At 41.4% G+C, this 22,388-nt stretch overlaps 1 long non-coding RNA gene across 1 annotated transcript; it reads left to right on the forward strand.

Annotated features, from left to right (window-relative positions):
- Nucleotides 1–6,120: 6,120 nt before the first annotated feature.
- LOC134757078 (uncharacterized) lies at nucleotides 6,121–11,352 on the forward strand. Its single transcript, XR_010130682.1, has 2 exons — nucleotides 6,121–6,214; nucleotides 11,001–11,352. It is a non-coding gene; the product is annotated as an uncharacterized lncRNA (long non-coding RNA).
- The last annotated feature ends 11,036 nt before the right edge of the window (nucleotides 11,353–22,388 follow it).

Here is a 22,388-nt window from a genome sequence, read left to right on the forward strand (position 1 = left end):
ACCAAGCCCAGCCCCTCTTAATTCTCTTTTAATCTATTGATTCCCCCGTCATATCTTTTGTTTTGCATTAAAAAGAATTTTAGAAACTGGCTTGTTTATCATATAGTGTTTCTTATGGTCAAGATTTTGGTAATTACCTCTTGGTGGTGTCATTTAATACATCCTTCTGTCCTTATATGTCCTGGAAAGTGCCTAAGCCCTGTCCAATAGAACGTTCTGCCATGATGGACTTGTTTTATACACTATCCAATACACTGTCTATGTGGCCACGGAAATGTTACCTGTGAAGCTGAGGAACTGAATTTTTAATTTTATTCCATTGTAATTCATTTATATACATTTAAATAGCCACAGATAACTAGTGGCTATAGCATTAGAAAGCAAAGAGCTAGAATCCTGATAGGATTGAAGGTAGAATTTTATTTGGTTTTCATTTGTATTTGTTTTTTGTTTGATTTTGTTTTGGTTATTACAACAAAATCACTTAATAGGCAATGTTGTGTACTTTACAGAAGAAACACACTGTCTCTCTGTCTCTCAACATCGAAAATCATTTCCTTGATCCGTTAATTCATTAGGACTTGCAAAATTTTATTATCATTATGGAAAATTTAAACATACATATAATTAGAGTCATATAATCAACTTTATGAATTCATCAACCAACTTATGGCCAGTGACGTAAGTTACCCTCTACTGACTTCCCTTCTCTCCTGTATCATTGTAAATTAAATTCCAGATATCATATTTTATTCATAAATGTTTCAAAATTCCTGAATATGGAAGCTAGTGACTCTTTTTAAAGAGTCATTATTCTCATTCGTTATTCTCATAATCATCATTCTCATACCTAAAAATGTTAATAATACTTCCTTAATATCAAATGTTATAGTCGGTTATTACAAATTCCAGATTTAAATATATTTGATATATTTCAATTTATTGAAGTTGTTATCCTTACTGGCTATATTAGTCCATTCCCGTGCTGCTAATAAGGACATACCCAAGACTGGATAACTTATAAAGGAAACAAGTTTAATGAACTCAGAGTTCCACATGGCTGGAGAGGCCTCACAATCATGGCAGAAGATGAAGGAAGTGCAAAGGGATGTCTTACATGGCAGCAGGGAAGAGAGCTTGTGTAGGGGAACTACCCTTTATAAAACCATCAGATCTCCTGAGACTTATTCACTATTTTGAGAACAGCGTGGGAAAGAACCACCCCCATGATTTGTTACCTCCCACCAGGTCCCTCCATGACACAAGGGGATCATGGGAGCTACAGTTCAAGGTGAGATTTGGGTGGGGACACAGCCAAACCATATCACTGGTGTTCAAATTATCCCACCTTTGGGCAGTTCGATTTCTTCCATGATAATGGATTTCACAGTATATTCTTCTTTACGTTTCCTACCCTAGACTCTGAATCCATCATTTCTCCAGAGTCCTGGTTTCTTTTCATCACATCATATCAGGGGATTTATGATACTAACATGATTTATCACCTATGATACCAAACTTGACCACCTGGTTAAAATAGTGTTTGCTAGGTTTCTCTGCTCTAAAGTTACTATTTTTTTCCTTTTTTATGCTTTATTCCTTGGAATTGAATCACTAAGTCTAGCCCACACTCAGAGGTGGAGGATGGGGAATAAGCTCTCCCTACCTCCAGGTGGAGGAAGAGTATATATATATGTAATATTTGGAAATATTCTGTAAGGAAGATTTGCCCCTTCTCCCCAAATGATTTCTTTATTCAATCATTTATTTATATCATGTGGGTTAATAAATATTTATTTTATACTTGGGTTGTAACCCAATACCGTGTTACTTATTTTGTTGTTCAAATTGTTTCAGCTTTGGCAATCAGGAGGTCCTTCGAGTTGACTCCTGTGTCCTTTCACATGCCCCACTTTCTTTCTCTTCTTTTTAGCATTACCTTGCTTTTTGGCATTATGAGATGTTCTAGGTTCATCTTGTATTTTGCCTGCCCTAGCCCTAGAATCAACCATTTCTCCAAATAACTTACAATAGGGTTTTAGCGTATAAAGTTATATGAGAGGGGCTACGATTTTAGTTATGATATGTTCAAATTTATGTGATGATTCCTAATAGCATTCTAGTGCATTATATCCCAGTAATTCTGTGCTGACCCATTGGCACCCTGTCCCATTGTAGAAAGCTCATTATTCTGATCATATGGAGAAATTAGAAGTCTCAAAGAGATTTTAATTTTGCTCTGTCTGAAATATCTGCATCTATGGAAATTAATAGATGTTGTACCTCCACTTCAAGGTATATAGTGCCATCTCTTGCCCACAATATAAAATCTGAGTAATACAGAATTACTGCTGATTTCAGATATCTATCCAGAAAGAGTTAACTGAGAAATATTGGAGCAAATGTTAAAGTAATTTCTACTAATGTGTCAATGTTCTCAGTGATCACCAAATACTGAACCATGCCTGCAGATCTATAAATTTTCCCTTGCATAATCATACCATCAAATCACCTCTGAAATAAAGTTGTTTCAATGTAAGATGGCAATGCAACTTGCAAGTTCTGTTGGGCTGACAAGCTTTTCATATTTAAGAGGTTAAGTTTAGGTCAGGCGCGGTGGCTCACGCCTGTAATCCCAGAACTTTGGGAGCCCGAGGTGGATGGATCGCGAAGTCAGGAGTTCAAGACCAGCCTGGCCAACATGGAGAAACCCCGTCTCTACTAAAAATACAAAAATTAGCTGGGCATAATGGCGTGCACCTGTAATCCCAGCTACTTGGGAGGCTGAGGCAGGAGAATCACTTGGACCCGGGAGGCGGAGTTTGCAGTGAGATGAGATTGTGCCGCTGCACCCCAGCCTGGGTGACAAAGCGAGACTCCATCTCAAAAAAAAAAAAAGTTAAGTTTGGAACAATTTTATTAAAACCTAGCTTTCATCATATCCACCCCAGAAAAGCAACCTGAGGCATTAAATAATTCTCCTATCTCATTCACTCTTACGACTATTGCCAAAGTCATTGATTTTATAGATGCTGATTTCACTCTGCTGATACATCCAAGTTTTTAACTTCTGGAATTTCCTTTTAAACAACTGACTCTCTTTGTCAAAATAAATAACATCACAGTTTTCTAGGGGATGCATAATCAGCCACTTTCCTCATCAAATCTATGGTTGTTAGCTTCAGCAGGGCCCTTAATAATGCTGTCCTTCCTTTTGCACCCACCTGTTAATTACCTTTCCCATTTTTCCTAAGCAGCTATTCAAAACATTTACCACTTTCTACAAGCTCTCAATTCAACCTCGCTCCTCCTCTCATTCTCAGAATATTGTTCATGTTCCATTAATTACGAACAAGAGACAACAGGCCTCAACTCACTTTTTTCTTTTCTTTTTTTTTTTTGTGAGGCGGAGTCTCGCTCTGTTGCCCAGGCTGGAGTGCAGTGGCTCTATCTAAGCTCACTGCAAGCTCCACCTCCCGGATTCACGCCATTCTCCCACCTCAGCCTCATGAGTAGCTGGGACTATAGGCGCCCGCCACCACACCCGGCTAATTTTGTTTTTGGTATTTTTAGTAGAGACGGGTTTCACCGTGTTAGCCAGGATGGTCTCTATCTCCTGACCTCGTGATCTGCCCACCTCGGCCTCCCAAAGTGCTGGGATTACAGGCATGAGCCACCGTGCCCGGCCTCCTTCTCTCTTTTTTTTCTTTTTTTTAGAGACAAGAATCTCGCTGTGTTGCCCAGGCTGATCTTGAAATCCTGTGCTCAAGTGATCCTCCTTCTTCCTTGGCCTGAGAAAGGCTGGGTTTACAGGTATGAGTCACTGCACCTGGCCCAGGCCTCACTTTCTGTATCAGACAGGGTTCTGAGTTGCAAGCAACAGAAACAAACTCTGACCAATTTAGGCAAAAGAGAAATTTATAGTTATTGGGTAGCTCACAAGTTCTGAAACACCAAGAATGAGACTTGGAAGTTACAGAACTAGCAACGATGCCCAATATACTGAAACTCGGAAGTTGCTGTGGGTAGAGGCAATTTGGAGTAAACTGTATTATTGTTAAAAAATATTTTCTTCTCTCTGCAGGAGTTGTATATTTTCCTGTCCCATTATTGTTCAGCTTAGCAATATAACTTCCTGTCTGATGGAATGTGAGTGGAAGTGATGTCTTCACTTCCCCAAAAATTTTAAGAGCCACTGAGTGGATTTACCACTTCTCCTTTCCATATGCCACAAGACTTACAATTCCATGATAGCAGCTGGTCCTGAAATGAAGACAACTGGAGCAGAACCCGAGTTAACCTGCAAGAGACATTTAACTGGAATTTGAAGGTTTTGTTGTTGTAAGCACAACAACAAAGAGGTTGTTGGTAACTGCAACGTAACCTGTGTGAACTGGCTAATAGAGGACAGCTGAATAAATGCACACGGCTCACAGCTGACAGAGCAACCAGCCCAAGAGATATCCTTAAAATGCTGATATTTCCATATCCTTAAAAATATTTGAAATATGAATGATTTCTGTCTTGAGGTCAAGATCAGTGCCTTAATTATTCAATTTATGATGAAATATTTTGAACAAAATATTTTTCCACTCAAAAGTTATATGCTATTTTACGTTTTTAAATGGAAGCAAAGGTGACTTGTCTTGAAAATAGTCTTCTAAACCACTGTAATATTTGAGAAGAGTAAGAAAATCATGATTCATAATGTTTCTATTTGTGAACCCTGAAAGTGGCAATCCTTTGATATGGATCCTGAATAGGTAACTGGGCCTAAATTCAAAATAGAGCAAAGTGGCCATTTGCTGACTAGAGGTCACATTCACACTCTGCTTTCTCAGAAAACTCACATGCTCACATAACTTTGAGACTTTCATAGCTATCTGTTCCTCTTTACTTCAACTGAATCAACAGCTGCTGGAAAAATCCTATGTTGTCTTCTGAAATTAACCAATAGGCTGTAACTTGCGCTGACCAATCAGAACTAAATAAGCATCAACCTATCAGAACTGAACAAGTTTGCATCCCTTATTTGCATAGCAGATCAGACTGGGAACCTAGGTGGGAACTTTCTCTTTTTTCTATAAAAGGCAACTCCTCTCTTTGTTCCCTCAGAAGAAACCTTGGTTTTGTACAGAAGGCTGTGTCTCCCCATTTACAAACTGTTTGCTGGAATGAAGTCTCTTTTCTTCTTAAAAAAGAAAATCCTTTTGAGTGGATTTGTGGCCATACTGCAAAAACAATTCTCACTCTAGTTCAAAGACTTTCTGAGCAAATGGAATATTAGCATGACAACTCTCCAAGTAATTCAAGTAACTCTCTAACAGTTACCTGCGATGAAATAAAGATGAAGAGGCACTGTAAACACTTTTTTAAAACAAAAAGCAAATATTTTTTGAATGCATAGTTACCTAGAGCAACAGAAAGATTCATATTTCTGGTCCTCCTTTCAAAATAAATAAATAATGCCTTTTTAAAAAATAAGTCCTTATGGGCTCTCTGATACAAAGCCCTAAGAAACACACAATCTCACCTCTGTGGTATTCCTGCCAAAGACATATAACTGTACCTAACCATGAGGAAATATCAGACAAACCTAAACTGAGATATGTTCTACATAATAACTGACCTGAACTCTTTTAAAAATACCAGTACTATAAGAGACAAAGAAAGATGGAGGAACTGTTCCAGATTAAACAAGGTTAAAGACACATGCCAACTGAATGTAACACATCATCTTAGATTTTCTTTTACAATAAAGCACATTATTGGTGTCACAAAATCCTTGGGGTGTCACTTCACCAGCTGGAAACTTCTTTGGCTGGCAGTGCCTCTTGCCTGAGTATTACTTGCACCCGCTGGGCCCGTTCCACCCACTCAGCCCAGCAGGCTATGATTGGCTCACACTTCTGGCTTGGATCCCACACCTGCCCAGGGTGAGCCAGGCGTGGAGCAGCAAGGGGTGTGTGGGTGAGCAAACGCAGGGTCCAGCCACTGCACACAGCCAGGCATGCCAGCTGCTGTGTTGGGGTAGGCAGCTCCAGATGCTGGCACAGGTGCTGGCTCCAAGCAAGGCTGCAGTTGGGCCAGATATACTGCACGCAGTTTCTGCTGTGGGCACCCGCATCTGGACAAGGGGGATGTGGTGGCACCCAGAAGCTTGGAGACAGCAGGGACTGCAGAGACCCAAAGAGGGTGTCACAGCTCTGGTTTGGTGAGCCCCTAGGTCTGGGATCCCGGAAGGGCCACAGCTCTTGTCTCCTTGTCTCCTTCTCATCACCCACAATGTGGCAAGCGGCGGGGGCTGGGGGGTGTGTTTCAGCCCTGTTTGTGTTATAACTCTTTCAGTCCCACTGTTCAGTGAGTCCCGAGTTCTGTTCCCAAGTCCAGGAAGAATGAGGTATGGGGACAGCTGTAGGGTGAGCAAGGTGGAGAGGAGCTTCATTGAGCAATAGAACAGCTCCCAGGAGACCTAAAGTGGGTAGTTCCTTCTGGCAGTTGGTAGTCCTGATGTCTGTGTGAGTCTGGCTGAGTCTGGGGTTTTTATGGGTTCCGAAGACAGGAAGTGCATACTGATTGGCTCATGGGCGGCCATGGGCAGGCTGGGAAAAGCACCATAAGTTCTCACTCTGGGCTGCAGACTCCACCCTGAACTAGTAGCCTGGTCCCCCAGGCTTCAGGCCATCCCTGGCTTGAAAGTGGGGTTTCACTGGGGACCCACCAATAACCTGTCTGCCTCCTGCCATCAACATGCCATCCAAGGTGCCCAAGCTGTTCATGCCAAAGGGTGCCTGCAAGCCTGTGCTGAGTTGCCCTCAGCTCCCCTTCTGGCTTCCCTCTTGCACTCATTGGCATCCAAAGTCTGGAGGTGGCAGGGGGCTGGCATGTTAGCACAGCCCTGAGTGCATGCACAACCAGCCAGGTAGCAACAGCACCCAGACTTGGCCACAACTTTGCTCTGCACCAGAGTGGGTGCCGGGAGCAGGGAGAGGCCAAACAGTGGGAGCAGGCACTTCCCAGCCTGCAGGGGCAGGGGCTTCCCAGGCCCTTGAGAGCACAGGAATGCCTGGGTCCAGAGCCATGGCCAGGCGGCTACAGCTGCACCCAGGAGCACAGGCCTCCAGTCTTGCCAACTTGGTAGGGGTAGGGCTCCTGCCCCCTACAGAGGTGCGACCCCAGCTGCACCTCCCACGCTGCAGCCAGCATCTTTGCAGTGGCCACTCCAGACAGCTGCTGCTGCCATCATTGGGACACTGGCAAAAACTGAATAAGAATTGAAGATTAGGTGATATCAGTGTTAATTTTCTGATTTCAATATTGATTCTGTGGTTAGTTGAGGTGTTCCTTGTTCTTAGAAAATATACACTGCAGTATTTAAGGGGGAAAATGAAAGTGTGAAGAGGGTACAAGAATACTTTATTTATTTATTTATTTATTTATTTATGTATTTATTTATTTATTTTAGAGTCTCACTCTGTTGCACAGGCTAGAGTGCAATGGCCTGATCTCTGCTTACTGTAACTTCTGCTTCCTGGGTTCATGCAATCCTCCCAGCCTGGGCAACACAAAGAGACCCTGTCTCTATAAAAAAATTAAAAAATTAGCCAGGCATGATGGCACGTGCCCATAGTCCTAGCCTCAGCATGCTGGGACAGAAGGATCCCTTGAGCCTGGGAGGTCGAGGCTGCAGTGAGCCAAGATCGCACCACTGCACTCTAACCTGGGTGACAGAGTGGGGCCCTGTCTCAAAAAAAAAAAATTGTGGTAAGAACACTTAACATGAGATTTCTGCTGTTAAAATTTTAAGTGTACAATACAGTATTGTGAACTATAGGCACAATGTTGTACAGAAGATCTCTAGAACTTAATCATTTTGCACAATTGAAATATTATACCCATTAATAATAATAACAATTAATTAATAGTAACTCCCCATTTGTATCTCCCTCCAGCCCCTGACAACCACCATTGTGCTTTCTGCTTCTGTGCATTTGACCATTTTAGATACTTCATATAAGCAGAATCATGAAGTCTTTGTCCCTCTGAGACTAGCTTATTTCAGTTGGCATAATGTCCTCAAAATTCATTCATGTTGTCACACATGGCAGGGTTTCCTTCTTTTTTAAAGGCTGGATTATATTTTATTGTATATATAGACCATGTTTTTTTAATCCAATCATCCATCAATGGACATATAGGTTGTTTCTACATCTTGGCTATTGTGAATAATGCTACAATAAGCATGATAGTGCAAATATCTCTTTGAGATAATCATTTAATACTTTAAATTATTTTAGTTAAATATCCAGAAGTGGGATTGCTGAATCAGATGGTATTTCTATTTTTAGTTTTTGAGGAGCATCCTTACTGTTTTTTCATAGCAACTGCACTATTTTGCATTCCTACTCACAGTGTACAAGGCTTCCAATTTTTTCACATCCTCTCCAATACTTGTTACCTTTTGTTATTTTGACATTAGCCATCCTAACAGGTGAGAGGTGATATCTCATTGTGGTTCTGACTTGCATTTCCCTGATGATTAGTGATGTTGAGCATCATTTCTGAGAGCTGTTGGCCATTTGTATGTCTTCTTTGGAGAAGTGTCTGTTGAACTTCTTTGCCTTTTTTTTTTAAGAGATGGAGTCTCACTCTGTGACTCAGGCTGGAGTGCAGTGGTGTGATCACAGCTCACTGCAGCCTCAAACACCTGGGCTCAAGGGACCCTCCTGCCTCAGCCTCCCGAGTAGCTGAGACTACAGGCATGCACTACCGTGTCTGATCCCCATTTTTAATTTGGTTTGAAGAAGCTCCTTATGTATTTTGAATATTAACCACTTATCAGATATATGATCTACAACTATTTTCTCCCATTTCACAGGTTGCCTTTCCACTCTGTTGGTTCCTTTGCAGTTCTAGTATCATTTTGATATGAGCTTTTTTGTTCTCTTGAAGCTAACTTTTGTACACAGATATTACAACGTTTATTTTTGTTTTAATAATTGGTACTTAACATATAAAAGTTACTTCAAAACCCCACTCTGTCAGCTTTTAAGGTCAGTTTACAAATATTTGTAAGTCAGACATTTCTAAGCAGCCTTTGAATGATATTCAGCTCCTTTTTCAAAGTTAAGTAGCTTCAACAATTTTAAAATTTTCTAAAATTAATTTTTCTAATTTTATTTTTCTGTACTTCATTTGTTTAATCTGAATTAACAAACAAAATCTTCCATGGGTTTAAATAACTTCAATATACATAAGAGGTTAAGTATACAAATAAGCTGAAACTAAAATTTTCTTAAATGTTCCATCACCATACATAAGTTGAGGAAGTTATCACCTTAGACTCTCAAGTCTCAATCAATTACTCAATTCCATATCCTAGATTGAAGTTAGAAGGCTGTCCCTCTACTAGGACAAATTATTTTATAAAACTACTTTAAATATCAAATATGTACATTTTCCTTTTAACATAAAAGTGTTAGTACTATGGTTTCAATTCTCTTAACTATTTCTATACTTACCTCAAAACCCTCTGGAGTGGAAAAATGTATATCCACCTGAGGAAGATTGTTACTATCTCACTTAACTGTGCTTGCCAACTCAGTATGAAAAACAATTTCTGCCCCAATTAATTACAAATGTTTTTGGTGTGGACACTGTTTGAGTTGTTTTCAAGCCCCCTACTGGATTGAATGAACCCTATTTTTTAAATGCTATTTAATAGTTGCTGGGTCACGGGCTTTAAGATTTAAAAGAGGGTTGGTTTGGCGGGTCATGGATCTCAAATTCATGGATTTAAGTAACAGATACATTAATTTCTCCGTATGCTCACAGATGTCTCTGGCACCTACTGAGGTTTATCATGTGATTGCATTTTATATTTCCTCAGTTGTTAAGACATATACTTTTGTATAAACATAGTTTAGTAGATAAGATCTCTGTTTCTGAAGTCAGACTGTCTGGGTAAGCATCCAACTCTGACCATAGGTGCATTACTTAGCATTTTTGCACCTTGGTTTTCACACTTGTAAAAATGAAGATAACAGTGCCTACCTCATAGGATTATTATAAGGATAAAATGAATGAATGAATATTTATAAAGCACTTAAGCAGTGCTTGGCACACTCCTACCTACAAACACTTATCCAGTACTCACTGATAAGGAATACTGCTCCCCAGATGACTTGTGCTCGCCCTAAGTTTTGAAAGCCACTACCACAAAATGGTAGATCCTCAGGGGCATGGTCTTCATTTCAGTAACCTTGTCTCTTGACATATATTAGGTTGGTGCAAATAATGGCAAATTACTTTTAATTAAAAGTAATGGCAAAAACTGCAATAACTTTTGCACCAACTTAATATGTAGTACAGCATAGGCACTAAGCATATGATTGATAAATGATTGAATGTCTGTGCTAGAAAGCAAGTTTTTTCCCTCTCTGGGTGGCATTTTTAGAGTTTTAGTGATCCTCCTGTCTCAGCCACTTAAGTAGCTGTGAAAGGCATGGGCCAGCATGCCTGGCTATAATTCAAGAGTCTATAATAATTGATTGTAACTACAATTTGTTATTATTTTGGACACAACATTGTAGCCCATGTTATGAGCCATTGATAAGAAACTCTCTTCTAACTGATGTCAGGATGTTGTCCACGATGACATCTGTCCCATGGTACAGTACCTTCTCTGTTAGGCAGGACACGTGGGTAAAATTTAGATCTCTTTCCTTGAATAAATTAGGCTTCATCTTGAACTAAATGTGTGATTTTACCTTACAGTGTCTCTAATGGGTGGCAGAGGTTGTTGTTTTGTTGTTGTTAACATTAGAAAATTCATAGTCCAATTTGCAATCCAACCTGAACCACCATACATGATGGTGTCCAATACACGCATATTCTCTGCACTGAACTTACCCTGGATTACTATTTCCTTCTAATATTTTTAAAGTGTTCTGATTTCTACAATGCTTTTCTAACTCTTTCCACTGTGTGTATTTTCTCAGACACATCAAAACTTCTCAGATGAGCCACATAGGAAGACAAAGAGGAAGAAAATGAGGGCATCGAAACTGTAACACGCCTAAAAAAAGTGTGTGGGAAAAGAGGGGATTCAAGTACTTAGTATTGAAAAGTGAAAGCCAAAGACTGAGAATTAGTCAATGTGTCACTAAGCACTACAAGGGAAGAGACTAGACTGACCAGCTGTCAGATGTACTTAGGCCTGCTGGACAGATACATTTTTCTGGTGAAGACGGCTGCATCTGGCTTGCATCATTCCCTATTCTCTGATTTCATCTTCATTGAGCATCCTTCAGATTCGCATTCCTCAAAGAATATTAACATGTTTTCAGTGTTTACTATGTTACATATGGTATTTAATTTTACAGCAATCCTAGGAGTTGTTTTCCCTATTTTTACAGCTGAGAAAAAATAGCTGGCTATGTCCTTTTTTTTTTTTTTTTTTTTTTTTGAGACAAGGTCTCACTCTGTCACCCAAGTACAGTGGCACGATCAGGGCTTACTGGAGCTTTGACTTCCCAGACTCAAATGATCCTCTCACCTCAGCCTCCCAAGTAGCTGGGGACTACAGGCACATACCACCATGTCCAGATAATTTTTTAAAAATTTCTGTAGAGACAGAGTTTCACTATGTTACCCAGGATGGTCTCAAACTCTGGGGCTCAAGCAGTATTCCCATCTCAGCATCCCGAAGTGCTGGGATTACAGGTATGAGCCACCGCACCTGGCCATAGCTAGCCATTTCTGCCAGGAGCTGCCACTCTGGCCTCCAAATATCCACAACACTTCTCTTTCCACACATAGAAAACACCACATCTTTATCTAAGTGAAGGATCTCCATTTGATGCTCATTGCCACCATCATATTCAAATATAGATCCACATACTACAGCAATCTAGGAACCAAAGGTCAACATATCTAGCCACCCATTACACACCTGTAATTTAAGTGTAGCCTAGAGCTACCTCCTTAACATATTTTAAGTTCAGCCTAAAGGTTTCTCTGTATATAGTGAATGGTAACCAAACTGGATGTGTAAACAGACTGTAAGCCACTCTTATACCAATCACCATGTTTTGGCCAATGAAAGGCAACCAACTGTTCAAACCATGTTCCAACGAGGCAAACGCCAAGCTGTAAGCAGTCCAGCTGTTTCTGTACCTCACTTCTGTTTTCTGTACCTCACTTCTGTTTTCTGTAAGTCACTTTCCTTTTTCTGTCCATGAATCCTCTCCAACCACACGGCAGTGCCAGGGTCGCTCTGTATCTATTCTGGTTTAGGTGAACTGCCCGATTTGCAAATGGTTCTTTGCTCCATTAAATACTGTTAAATTTGTCTAAAGTTTTTATTTTAACACACCAATATACACTGATGGATCAGGGACAAAGTAAAGATAACACAAGTAAGAGTCCCATTTGGAAAGAGACTAATGGGGACCTCAGCAGTCCTGGTCCACAGCAGTGTTGAAATGCTGCAAAGCAGGCATGGCGAAGACCTTCTGTCCAAGGTCACATAGCTAAGTCAATTTGTTCAGTCTTCAAAATGGATACACTTTCCACTCCTCTACATTATGTAAAGCAAGTTAGTAGGCTGATGAGCTGATTTTTATTATTATGTTATTAAATGTCTGGCTTTCTAAATAGATTACAAGCCTTGTGAAAATTTTCTTATTCACTGCTGCATCCCAAGTGATTAGCCAAGTGTCTGGCACATAGGATGTGTTCAATAAATATTTGTTGAATGAATGAATAACATAACCATTATAGTCCACTTGGCCATTAAATTTTTCAGTGTAAATTAGAAAACAGGAATTTTGAGTGATATATCAGTCTTCACTGAATTTGCTCAGGATGAATCATTTCTCTGGAGGCAGGATCGCTAGCCTGACTGAGTTTTTTGACTTACAAAGTTAAGCTCTAGATATTGGACTAGTTGATGCCCTGTGTTCTTTTCAGTAATACCTACATCAGCAAAATGCATACATTCATAGGTTTTGTTGTATGTTTATTTGCTTGTTTTAACTTCAGAAGCACAGAATTGCACCCTGGATTAATCATCTAATCATGTTCCTTGGCTTGCTACACACTTTCATCTTTCATCTAACCATAATTGGTCTATGCCCCTTTTTATTTTATGGATTTATTTAATGATATGAATAACACCACAAGTTTATGACCCAACCTGATGGCTTGCACATTACCAGGAATTGACATCTACTATGGGCTCGTCTTCTGTCCTGCCCCTAACTTCTTCCCATCTTGTAGCTTGGAGGCAACCACTATTCTCCATTTTGTTTTTCAGTCCCTTAATTTATTTTTCAGTAAGTTTTCACATACACATATATTGCATACATTGTATTACTAAGATTCACTCATGGTGTTGTATTTCTATCTCACTGATTTTCCCTTCAGTACAGTGCTCCACTGTGAAAACCACGATTTCTTAGTTTTCCTGTGTATGGTCTTTTGGGCTGTTGTCAGTTTTTTGCAGTTGTGAACAGGAAGCTATGAACATTCTTGAAGATAAATGGGAAGAGCTTCAAGCAGTGGAATTGGTGAGTCATAGGACATAGATAATTCAACTTTATAAAATAAACCAAATAATTTTCCCAAGTGGTTATACCAATGTATACTCCCTGCAGCAATATACAAGGTACCATTGGTATTATCTAACTTCTTGTTTTCCCTTAAATTATATTTTGATTTGCCTGACAATGCCAATTCTCTATGGAAATGCCAAAATATCTTTTTGAGTATATTTATCACATAATTTTAGAATGACCAAAAAAAAAAAAAAGAAAAGAAAAAAAGAAGACTGTAATGCCAAACAATTTTTATTTTGGGCTTGTAATAATGAATTTTACATTCCTATTTGAATATATGTAACATCATTTAAAAATGATTAACATTGATACAGTTAGAAGAATCTTATTATTATATAATTTCTTCTTTTTCTAATTTTTTTTCTTTCTTAGGGTGGACTAGAACCTCTAGGGAGCCTTTAGCCACCCACTAGTCTCTTCCACACTCATACAATACTCTGTACATACCTTTGTCTTAACACTTACAGCAGAAACTATTTGCCCTCCTGTGTTAGTCCATTTTCACACTGCTGACAAAGACATACCTGAGACTGGGTAATTTATAAAGAAAAAGAGGTTTAATGGACTCAGTTCCACATGGCTGGGGAGGCCTCACAATTATGGCAGAAGGTGAAAGGCACATCTTACATGGCAGGAAAGAGAGAAAATGAGAAAAGGGAAACCCCTTATAAAACCAACAGATCTCATGAGACTTATTTGCTGCTATGAGAACAGCATGCGGGAAACTGTCCCCGTGATTCAATTATCCCCACCAGGTCCTTCCACAACACATGGGAATTATGGAATTCAAGATGGGATTTGGGTGGGGACACAGCCAAATCATATCACCTCCAATATCTGTTCTTTCCTTCTTATGATTATGGAAGTTTTATTTAGGCACAGAGTTGCTAAGGTAAAACTGCCAGCTTTCCTTGCAGGTAGCTATGGCCATGTTACTAGGTCTGGACAATGGTATGTGAGCAGAAGTGATGGGGGAAACTTCTGGGTTAATGGCCCTAGAACATCACTTCTACTAGAAGTTGAATATGAAGCCAGGAGTTGGAGCAATCATCCTGAATCTATTAAGGAAGCTGTACATTGAGAATAGTAGAGTTACAAGACAGAAGACTAGGCCCCTGATGTCTTCAAGTGGAGCAGCCAGCCTGGACATAAAGAAATAAATTTGTCTTATTTAAACCATTTTGGGTTTACTACTACAGCAGCAGGACTGATATCCTAATACATAATTTGTACCTAAAAGTAAGATGATACTGTAATAAAACCTATAACAAGAGGCATTGGCACTCAGGCAACAGGTGATGAGCATATCGTAAACTAACACTGGCGACTCTTATGCTTGGCCCAACATTTGGTGAAACCGTTACCATATGATGCCTTAAAATTTAGACCACATGTATGTAGAGCCTATAGCTCTATGGCAGTGTTTCTAAATATGTGTCATATTGGCATTTTGGGTAAAACAATTTTCTGTGGTTCAAGAATGCCCCGGGCATTTTAGGATGTTCAGCATTTTTGCTCCTAACCCATGAAATGCTGGTAGTAATCCTCAGTCAATACAACAACCAAAAACATCCCCATGTTCTTCCTAATGTCCCTTTTAAGAGCTGACCCTAGGTAAGAATTACTGCATTAGAAAAAAGTAGCTAGAAAAAAATGTCAGAACATCGGTGTGCTTCTTCCCACTTTTGCCAAGGTCCTACAAGAAAGAGAAACTCAGCGCTATGGTTTGAATGTGTCCCCCAAAGTTCATGTGTTGGAAACTTAATCCCCAATGCAATAGTGTCTAGAGGCAGGACCTATAAAAGGTGATTAGGACCCAAGGGCTCTGCTTTCATGAATGAACTAATACTGTTATTGTGGGAGTGGGTTAGTTATTGTGAGAGTGGGAATCGGATGAAGGATGAGTTCAATCTCTCTCTCTCTCCCCCTCCCCCACCCTGCACAATTTTGCACATGTTTTGTTACCCTTCCACCTTCTGCCACCATGGGATAATGCATCAAGAAGACCCTCACCAAATACAGGCCCCTCAACCTTGGACTTTCCAGCTTCCAGAACTGTAAGAAATACACCTTTGCGGCCAGGCGCGGTGGCTCATGCCTGTAATCCCAGCACTTTCAGAGGCTGAGGCGGGCAGATCACGAGGTCAGGAGATCAAGACTACGAAACCCTATCTCTACTAAAAATACAAAAAATAATTAGCTGACCTGCGATCGCACCACTGCACTCCAGCCTGGGTGACAGAGCAAGACTCCATCAGAAAAAAAAAAAGAAAAAAGAAATACATCTCTGCTCTTTGACAACTACCTCATCTCAAATAATCTGTAATTATCTCATCTCAAATAATCTGTAATAGCAACACAAAATGGACTAAGACACCCAGGCTAATTTTATAGAGGTGGACAGAATACAGCTTGGAAAATTAGGTTGGCTGGATGTAGAAACTGGATGGGAGCCCTCAATGACTTGCAAAGGAGAGCCACCATGTCAGCTTAGATACTTCAGTGAAAGAGAAATAAACTAGCCAGGCGCAGTGGCTCATGCCTGTAATCCCAGGACGTTGGGAGGCCGAGGCGGGTGGATCACTTGAACTCAGGAGTTTGAGACCAGCCTAGGCAACATGGCAAAACCCCATCTCTACAGATAATGATAATAATAACAAGCCAGGTGTGGTAGTTCAGACCTGTAGTCCCAACTTCTTAGGAGGCTGAAATGGGGAAATCACTTGAGTCTGGGAGGCAGAGGTTGCCGTGAGCCGAGATCACATCACTGCACTCAAGCCTGGGCAACAGAGCAAGATCCTGTCTCAAAAGAGAGAGAAATAAACTTACTGTATAAACCTTATCAATGTCAGATCTCTCTTACATAAATTGAACCCATATGCTAAATAATAGAATACTTACCACCCTGATTTATAATCTTTGAGTAGATTTAAAGTGGTTTGAGGCCTGGAGACCTGCCATTTTTGTTTTTATTTTCAATATCTAGGACAGTGTTGGGTATTTTAAACATCTTTCTTGATCTGAGAAAGCAAAAATAAATTCGGAGCCAGATAGTGGAATATTATTCAACAGTAAAAAGAAATAAGCTATCAAGCCATGAAAAGACATGGAGGAAACTTAAATACATACTACTAAGTGAAAGAAGCCAATCTGGAAAGGCTGCATGCTGTATAATTCCAACTATATGATATTCTGGAAAATGAGAAACTATGGAGACCGGAAAAAGATCAGTGGTTGCCAGGGGCTTATGGCCCTCCCAGTGATGACTAGGCAGAGCACAGAGGATTCTTAGGACAGTGAGTCTACTCTGTGTACTTTAATGTTGGATACATGTCATTACATACTTATTCAAACCATAGAATATACAACACAAAGAGTGAATCCTAATGTGAGCTATGGACTCTGCATGACAATAATTTGTCAATGTAGGTTCACCAATTGTAATGAATGTACCACTTTGGTAGTGAGAGGTGACAACGTGCTAGCAGCCCTCACTCACTCTCTGCGCCTGCTTGGCCTCCATGTCTGCTCTGGCCCCACTTGAGGAGCCCTTTAGCCCGCCGCTGCACTGTGGGAGCCCCTGTCTGGGCTGGCCAAGGCCAGAGCCAGCTCCCTCTGTTTGCCAGCAGGTGTGGAGAGATGCGGGCGGGAACCGGGGCTGCACGTGGTGCTTGCGGGCTAGCGCAAGTTCCAGGTGGGCCCGGGCTCCGCCGGCCCACACTCGGAGCGGCTGGGCGACACCACCAGCCCCAGGCAGTGAGGGGTTTAGCACCCGGGCCAGCAGCTGCGGAGGGTGCGCTGGGTCCCCCAGCACTGCTGGCCCGCCCGCGCCATGCTAGAATTCTTGCCGGGCCTCAGCCGCCTCCCCGCAGGGCAGGGCTCCTGACCTGCAGCCTGCCATTCCCAAGCCCCCCCTATCCCCGGTGGGCTCCCCGACAGCCCCAGCCTCCCCAACGGGCACCACCCCCTGCTCCTGGCACCTGGTCCCATTGACTACCCAAGGGCTGAAGAGTGCAGGCACGCGGTGCGGGACTCACGGGGCACGGCCCGGGGAGGGGTCCACTAGGAGAAGCCAGCTGGGCTCCTGAGTGGGGTGGGGACTTGGAGAATTTTATGTCTAGCTGGAGGATTGTATACGTACTAATCAGCACTCTGTGTCTAGCTCAGGGTTTGTGGATGCACCAATCAGAACTCTATATCTAGCTAATCTGGTGGGGACTTGGAGAACTTTTATGTCTAGCTAGAGGATTGTAAATGCACCAATTAACACTCTGTGTCTAGCTCAGGGATTGTAAACACACCAATCAGCACTCTGTAAAATGGACCAATCAGCAGGATGTGGGTAGGGCCAGATAAGGGAATAAAAAAAGCAGGCTGCCTGAGCTAGCGATGCCAACCTGCTTGGGTTTTCTTCCATGCTGTGGAAGCTTTGTTCTTTTGCTCTTTGCCATAAATGTTGTTGCTGCTCACTCTTTCAGTCCATGTGGCCTTTATGAGCTGTAACACTCACCACGAAGGTCTGTAGCTTCACTCCTGAAGCCAGCAAGACAACAAACCCATGGGAAGGAACAAACAACTCCAGACGTGCCACCTTTAAGAACTGTAACACTCGGAATGGGGGACCACAGCTTCATTCTTGAAGTCAGCCAGACCAAGAACCCACCAATTCTGGAAACAGTAGGGGATATTGGTAATGGGGGGTTGTGCGTGTGTGTGTGTTGTAGGAGGGCAAATACATGGGAACTTTATACTCAATTTTGTGATGAACCTAAAACTGCTCTAAAAAAATAGTCTATTACAATTTTTTTTAAAAAAGTTAATCCTCAGATATAAATTACTGATTACATGAATTTGTACCATGACATTTGATATGGTTTGGATCTGTGTCCCTGCCCAAATCTCATATCGAATTGTAATCCTCAGGGTTGGAGATGGGGCCTGGCGGGAGGTGACTGGATCATGAGAGCGGAGTTTCCCCTTTGGTGCTTTTCTCCTGATAGGATTCTCACAAGATCAGGTTGTTTAAAAGTGTGTGGCACTTCCCACCTCTCTCTCTTCCTCTTGCACCTGGCTATGTGAAGTGCCATCTTCCCTTTTGCCTTCCACCATGATTGTAAGTTTCCTGAGGCATCCCCAGAAACTGAGGAGATGATGCAACCCTTTCTGTACAGCCTGTGGAACAATGAACCAATCAAACCTCTTCTTTATAAATTACCAAGTCTCAGTTCTTTATAGTAGTGTGAGAATGGACTAATACAAAAAATTGGTAGAAGTGAGGCATTGCTATAAAGATACCTGAAAACGTGGAAGTGGCTTTGGAACTGGACAGAAGCTGGAAGAGTGTGCTGGGCTCAGAAGAAGACAGGAAGATGAGGGAAAATTTGGAACTTCCTAGAGATTTGTTAAAATGTTGTGACCAAAATGGTGATAGTAATATGGACAATGAAGTCCAGGTTGAGGAGGTCTTGGATGAGATGAGGAACTTACTGGAAACTGGAGCAAAGGTCAGTTTTGTTATGCATTAGCAAAGCACCTGGCTGCATTGTGCCCCTGCCCTAGGGATCTGTGAAATTTTGAACTTGAGAATGATTTAGCTTACCTGGCAGAATAAATTTCTAAGCAGCAAAGTGTTCAAGAAGTAGCCTGACTGCTTCTGATACCTATGTTCATATGTGTGAGCAAAGAAATGATATGAAACTGGAACTTATATTTAAAGGGAAGCAGAGCATAAAAGTTTGGAAAATTTGCAGCCAAGCCATGTGGTGGAAAAGAAAATCCCATATTCAGGGGAGGAATTCAATCAGCCTGGAGAAATTTGCATAACTAAAAGGAACACAAATGCTGATGGCCAAGACAAGGGGGAAAACACTTTGAAGGCATTTCAGAGAACTTTGTGGCAGCCTCTCCCATCACAGGCCTAAAGACCTAGGAGGGAAAAATGGTTTCCCGGGCTAGGCCCAGAGCCCGGTAGTGTGTGGCCTTAAAACACTGCTTTTTGCATTCCAGTCTTCAGCTCCAGCTGTGGGTTGAAGGGGCCCAGGTACAGTTCAGGCCACTGCTTCAGAAGGTGTAAGCCATAAGCCTAGGCAGCTTCCATGTCATGTTAAGCCTGTGGGTGCCCAGATTATGAGAGCTGAGGCTTGGGAGCCTCTACCTAGATTTCAGAGAATGTATGGAATAGCCTAGATGTACAGGCAGAAGTCTACTGCAGGGGCAGAGCCCTCATGGAGAACCTCCACTAGGGTAGTGTGGAGGGGAAATGTGGGGCTGGAGCTACCACACAGAATTCTCACTGGGGCACTGCCTAGTGGAGTGAGATGAAGGCCACCATCCTCCAGACCCCAGAATGGTAGATCCACCAGCAGTTTGCACCCTGCACCTGGAAAAGATACAGACACTCAATGTCAGGCCGTGAGAGCAGCCACAGGGGCTAAACCCTGCAAAGTCACAGGGTGGAGCTGCCCAAGGATTTGGGAGCCCACCTCTTGCATCAGTGTGCCCTAGATGTGAGACATAGAGTCAAAAGAGATTATTTTGGAGCTCTAAGATTTAATGACTGTCCTGATGGGTTTTGGACTTGCATGGGACCTGTAGCCTCTTTCTTTTGGCCAATTTTTCCATTTGGGAATAGGAATGTTTACCCAATGCCCATATCTCCATTGCATCTTGGAAGTAACCAACTTCTTTTTGATTTTACAGGCTGATACGGGAAAGGGACTATCCTTGTCTCAGCTGAGACACTGGACTCTGTACTTTTGAGTTAATGCTGGAATGAGTTATTAAGATTTTGAGGAACTATCAGGAAGACATGATTGTATTTTGGAATATGAGAAGGACATGAGATTTGGGAGGGATTGTAGCAGAATGATATGGTTTGGATCTGTATCCCCACCCAAATCTCACATTGAATTGTAATCCCTAGTGTTGGAGATGGGGCCTGGTGGGAGGTGATTGGATCAAGGAGGCAGATTTCCCTTCTTGGTGCTGTTCTCATGATGGTGAGTTTTCATGAAATCTGGCTGTTTAAAAGTGTGTGGCACCTTCCACCACCTCTCTCTCCTTTTCCTGCTCTCGGCCATGTGAAGTGCTCGCTTCCTCTTTGCCTCTCACTATAATTGTAAGTTTCCTGAGGCCTCCCCAGAAGCCGAGGAGAAGCTGCCATGCTTCCTACATAGCCTGCAGAACTGTGAGCCACTTAAACCTCTTTTCTTCATAAATTACACAGTCTCAGGTATTTCTTTATAGCAGTGCAAGAATGGACCAATACAACATTAAATGATGAATACTTTATATACAATAGGTGTCTTTCAAATGTAAAATTTTTTTTTCCTTAGGACATGACCAGTAAGTCTAATATGAGCTGTGACTGGCCAACACTTGGTCTACTTTAAGGGCACTATATTGAATGCTCCAACAGGCTTGACGATGCAAAGGGAAATAGAGCATAGATGTTGTGGCTAAGTAACAATTTCTTTGTATGATGAGAATTGGGTGACCATATATCCTGGTTTGTTCAGGGCAGTCCCAATTTGTATCTGTATTGTAGCATATTAATGATGTCCACTTTTATTTTCAAAAATGTCCTGGTAAGACTGGGTCCTCTCCCCATCCGTCCCACCCAGCTCAAAACAGTATGAAAGACAGCAAGCCCAAAATTCTGGGCTCCTCAAACTTAGACGATATCTGCCTCCTCATGAGTTAGTAAAACTGTCAACCTTCTGGCCTACCTTACCAAGTAGATATATCCACTTTCTTGCATCTTTGATCTTATACATACAAACAGGGCATATACAAAATATTGTCCTGTTTATTAGGTGATTCCATCATAAACTAAAGTGAGAGCATTTACTGAGTCCAGGTCATCATTCTTACCAATCCTCAAACAAGGGCTTGGCTTTGTGGTCTAACGTATCTTGGTCTTGTCGTGTCACCCAGGCTGGACAATCATAGCTCACTGTAAACTCAAATGCTTAGCGATCCTCCTACCTCAGCCTCCCAAAGAATTGAGATTACAGGCATGAGCTACTGCACCCAGGTGACTTCTATGTTTTAATGCTCTCAAAATACAAAATATAGAGCAAACCTAGCATCCATATCTTGGTTTCTAAAACCATAGTTCAATTAAAACAACCAGAGTTCCTGAAAGTAATGGGATTCTAGGACTGTGGCAGGAAATATACAAGATGAAGTGTCTTGTAGTGTCAGAAAGTAAGAAAGTGTTCTCACACACACATTGATAAAAGTGTGTCAAAGGGGCGCAGGAGCCAACCCAAAGAGCTACAATGGAAAAGGTGGAATAATTTGAGCAACAAAAAAACTCAGTTATAACCCCAAGTATAAAATAAATATCCATGGGTACATACTGATATAAATGATTGAATAAATTAATAAATGGGGGAGAAGAGACAAACCTTGCTCACAGAAGAATTTCAAATAAAATACGTAGGTGCTCCACTGTAAAAGAGAGGGGTATAACTTCCCACTCCTTCAGTATGGGCAGCAGATAGTGCCTTCCTTTCAAAGAGTAAATAAAGTATGGAAAGAAGAGGGAAAAAGAGTAACTTGACAAACACTACTTCAGTCAATTATCAAGGTCAACATAAACCACTATAAATCACTTTGCTATATGTACTCTTGGTATGACATGTAGAAAATGGCACTTTACCTCTGTGATCTTCCTCCCAAAAACCCACAATTCAATTCCAGAAACACATCAGACAATACCCAATTGAGGAGCACCCTAAATTATACCTGACTAGTACTCCTCAA

The sequence above is a fragment of the Gorilla gorilla genome, chromosome 14, assembly GCF_029281585.2.
Source record: "Gorilla gorilla gorilla isolate KB3781 chromosome 14, NHGRI_mGorGor1-v2.1_pri, whole genome shotgun sequence".
Lineage (NCBI taxonomy): Eukaryota > Metazoa > Chordata > Mammalia > Primates > Hominidae > Gorilla > Gorilla gorilla.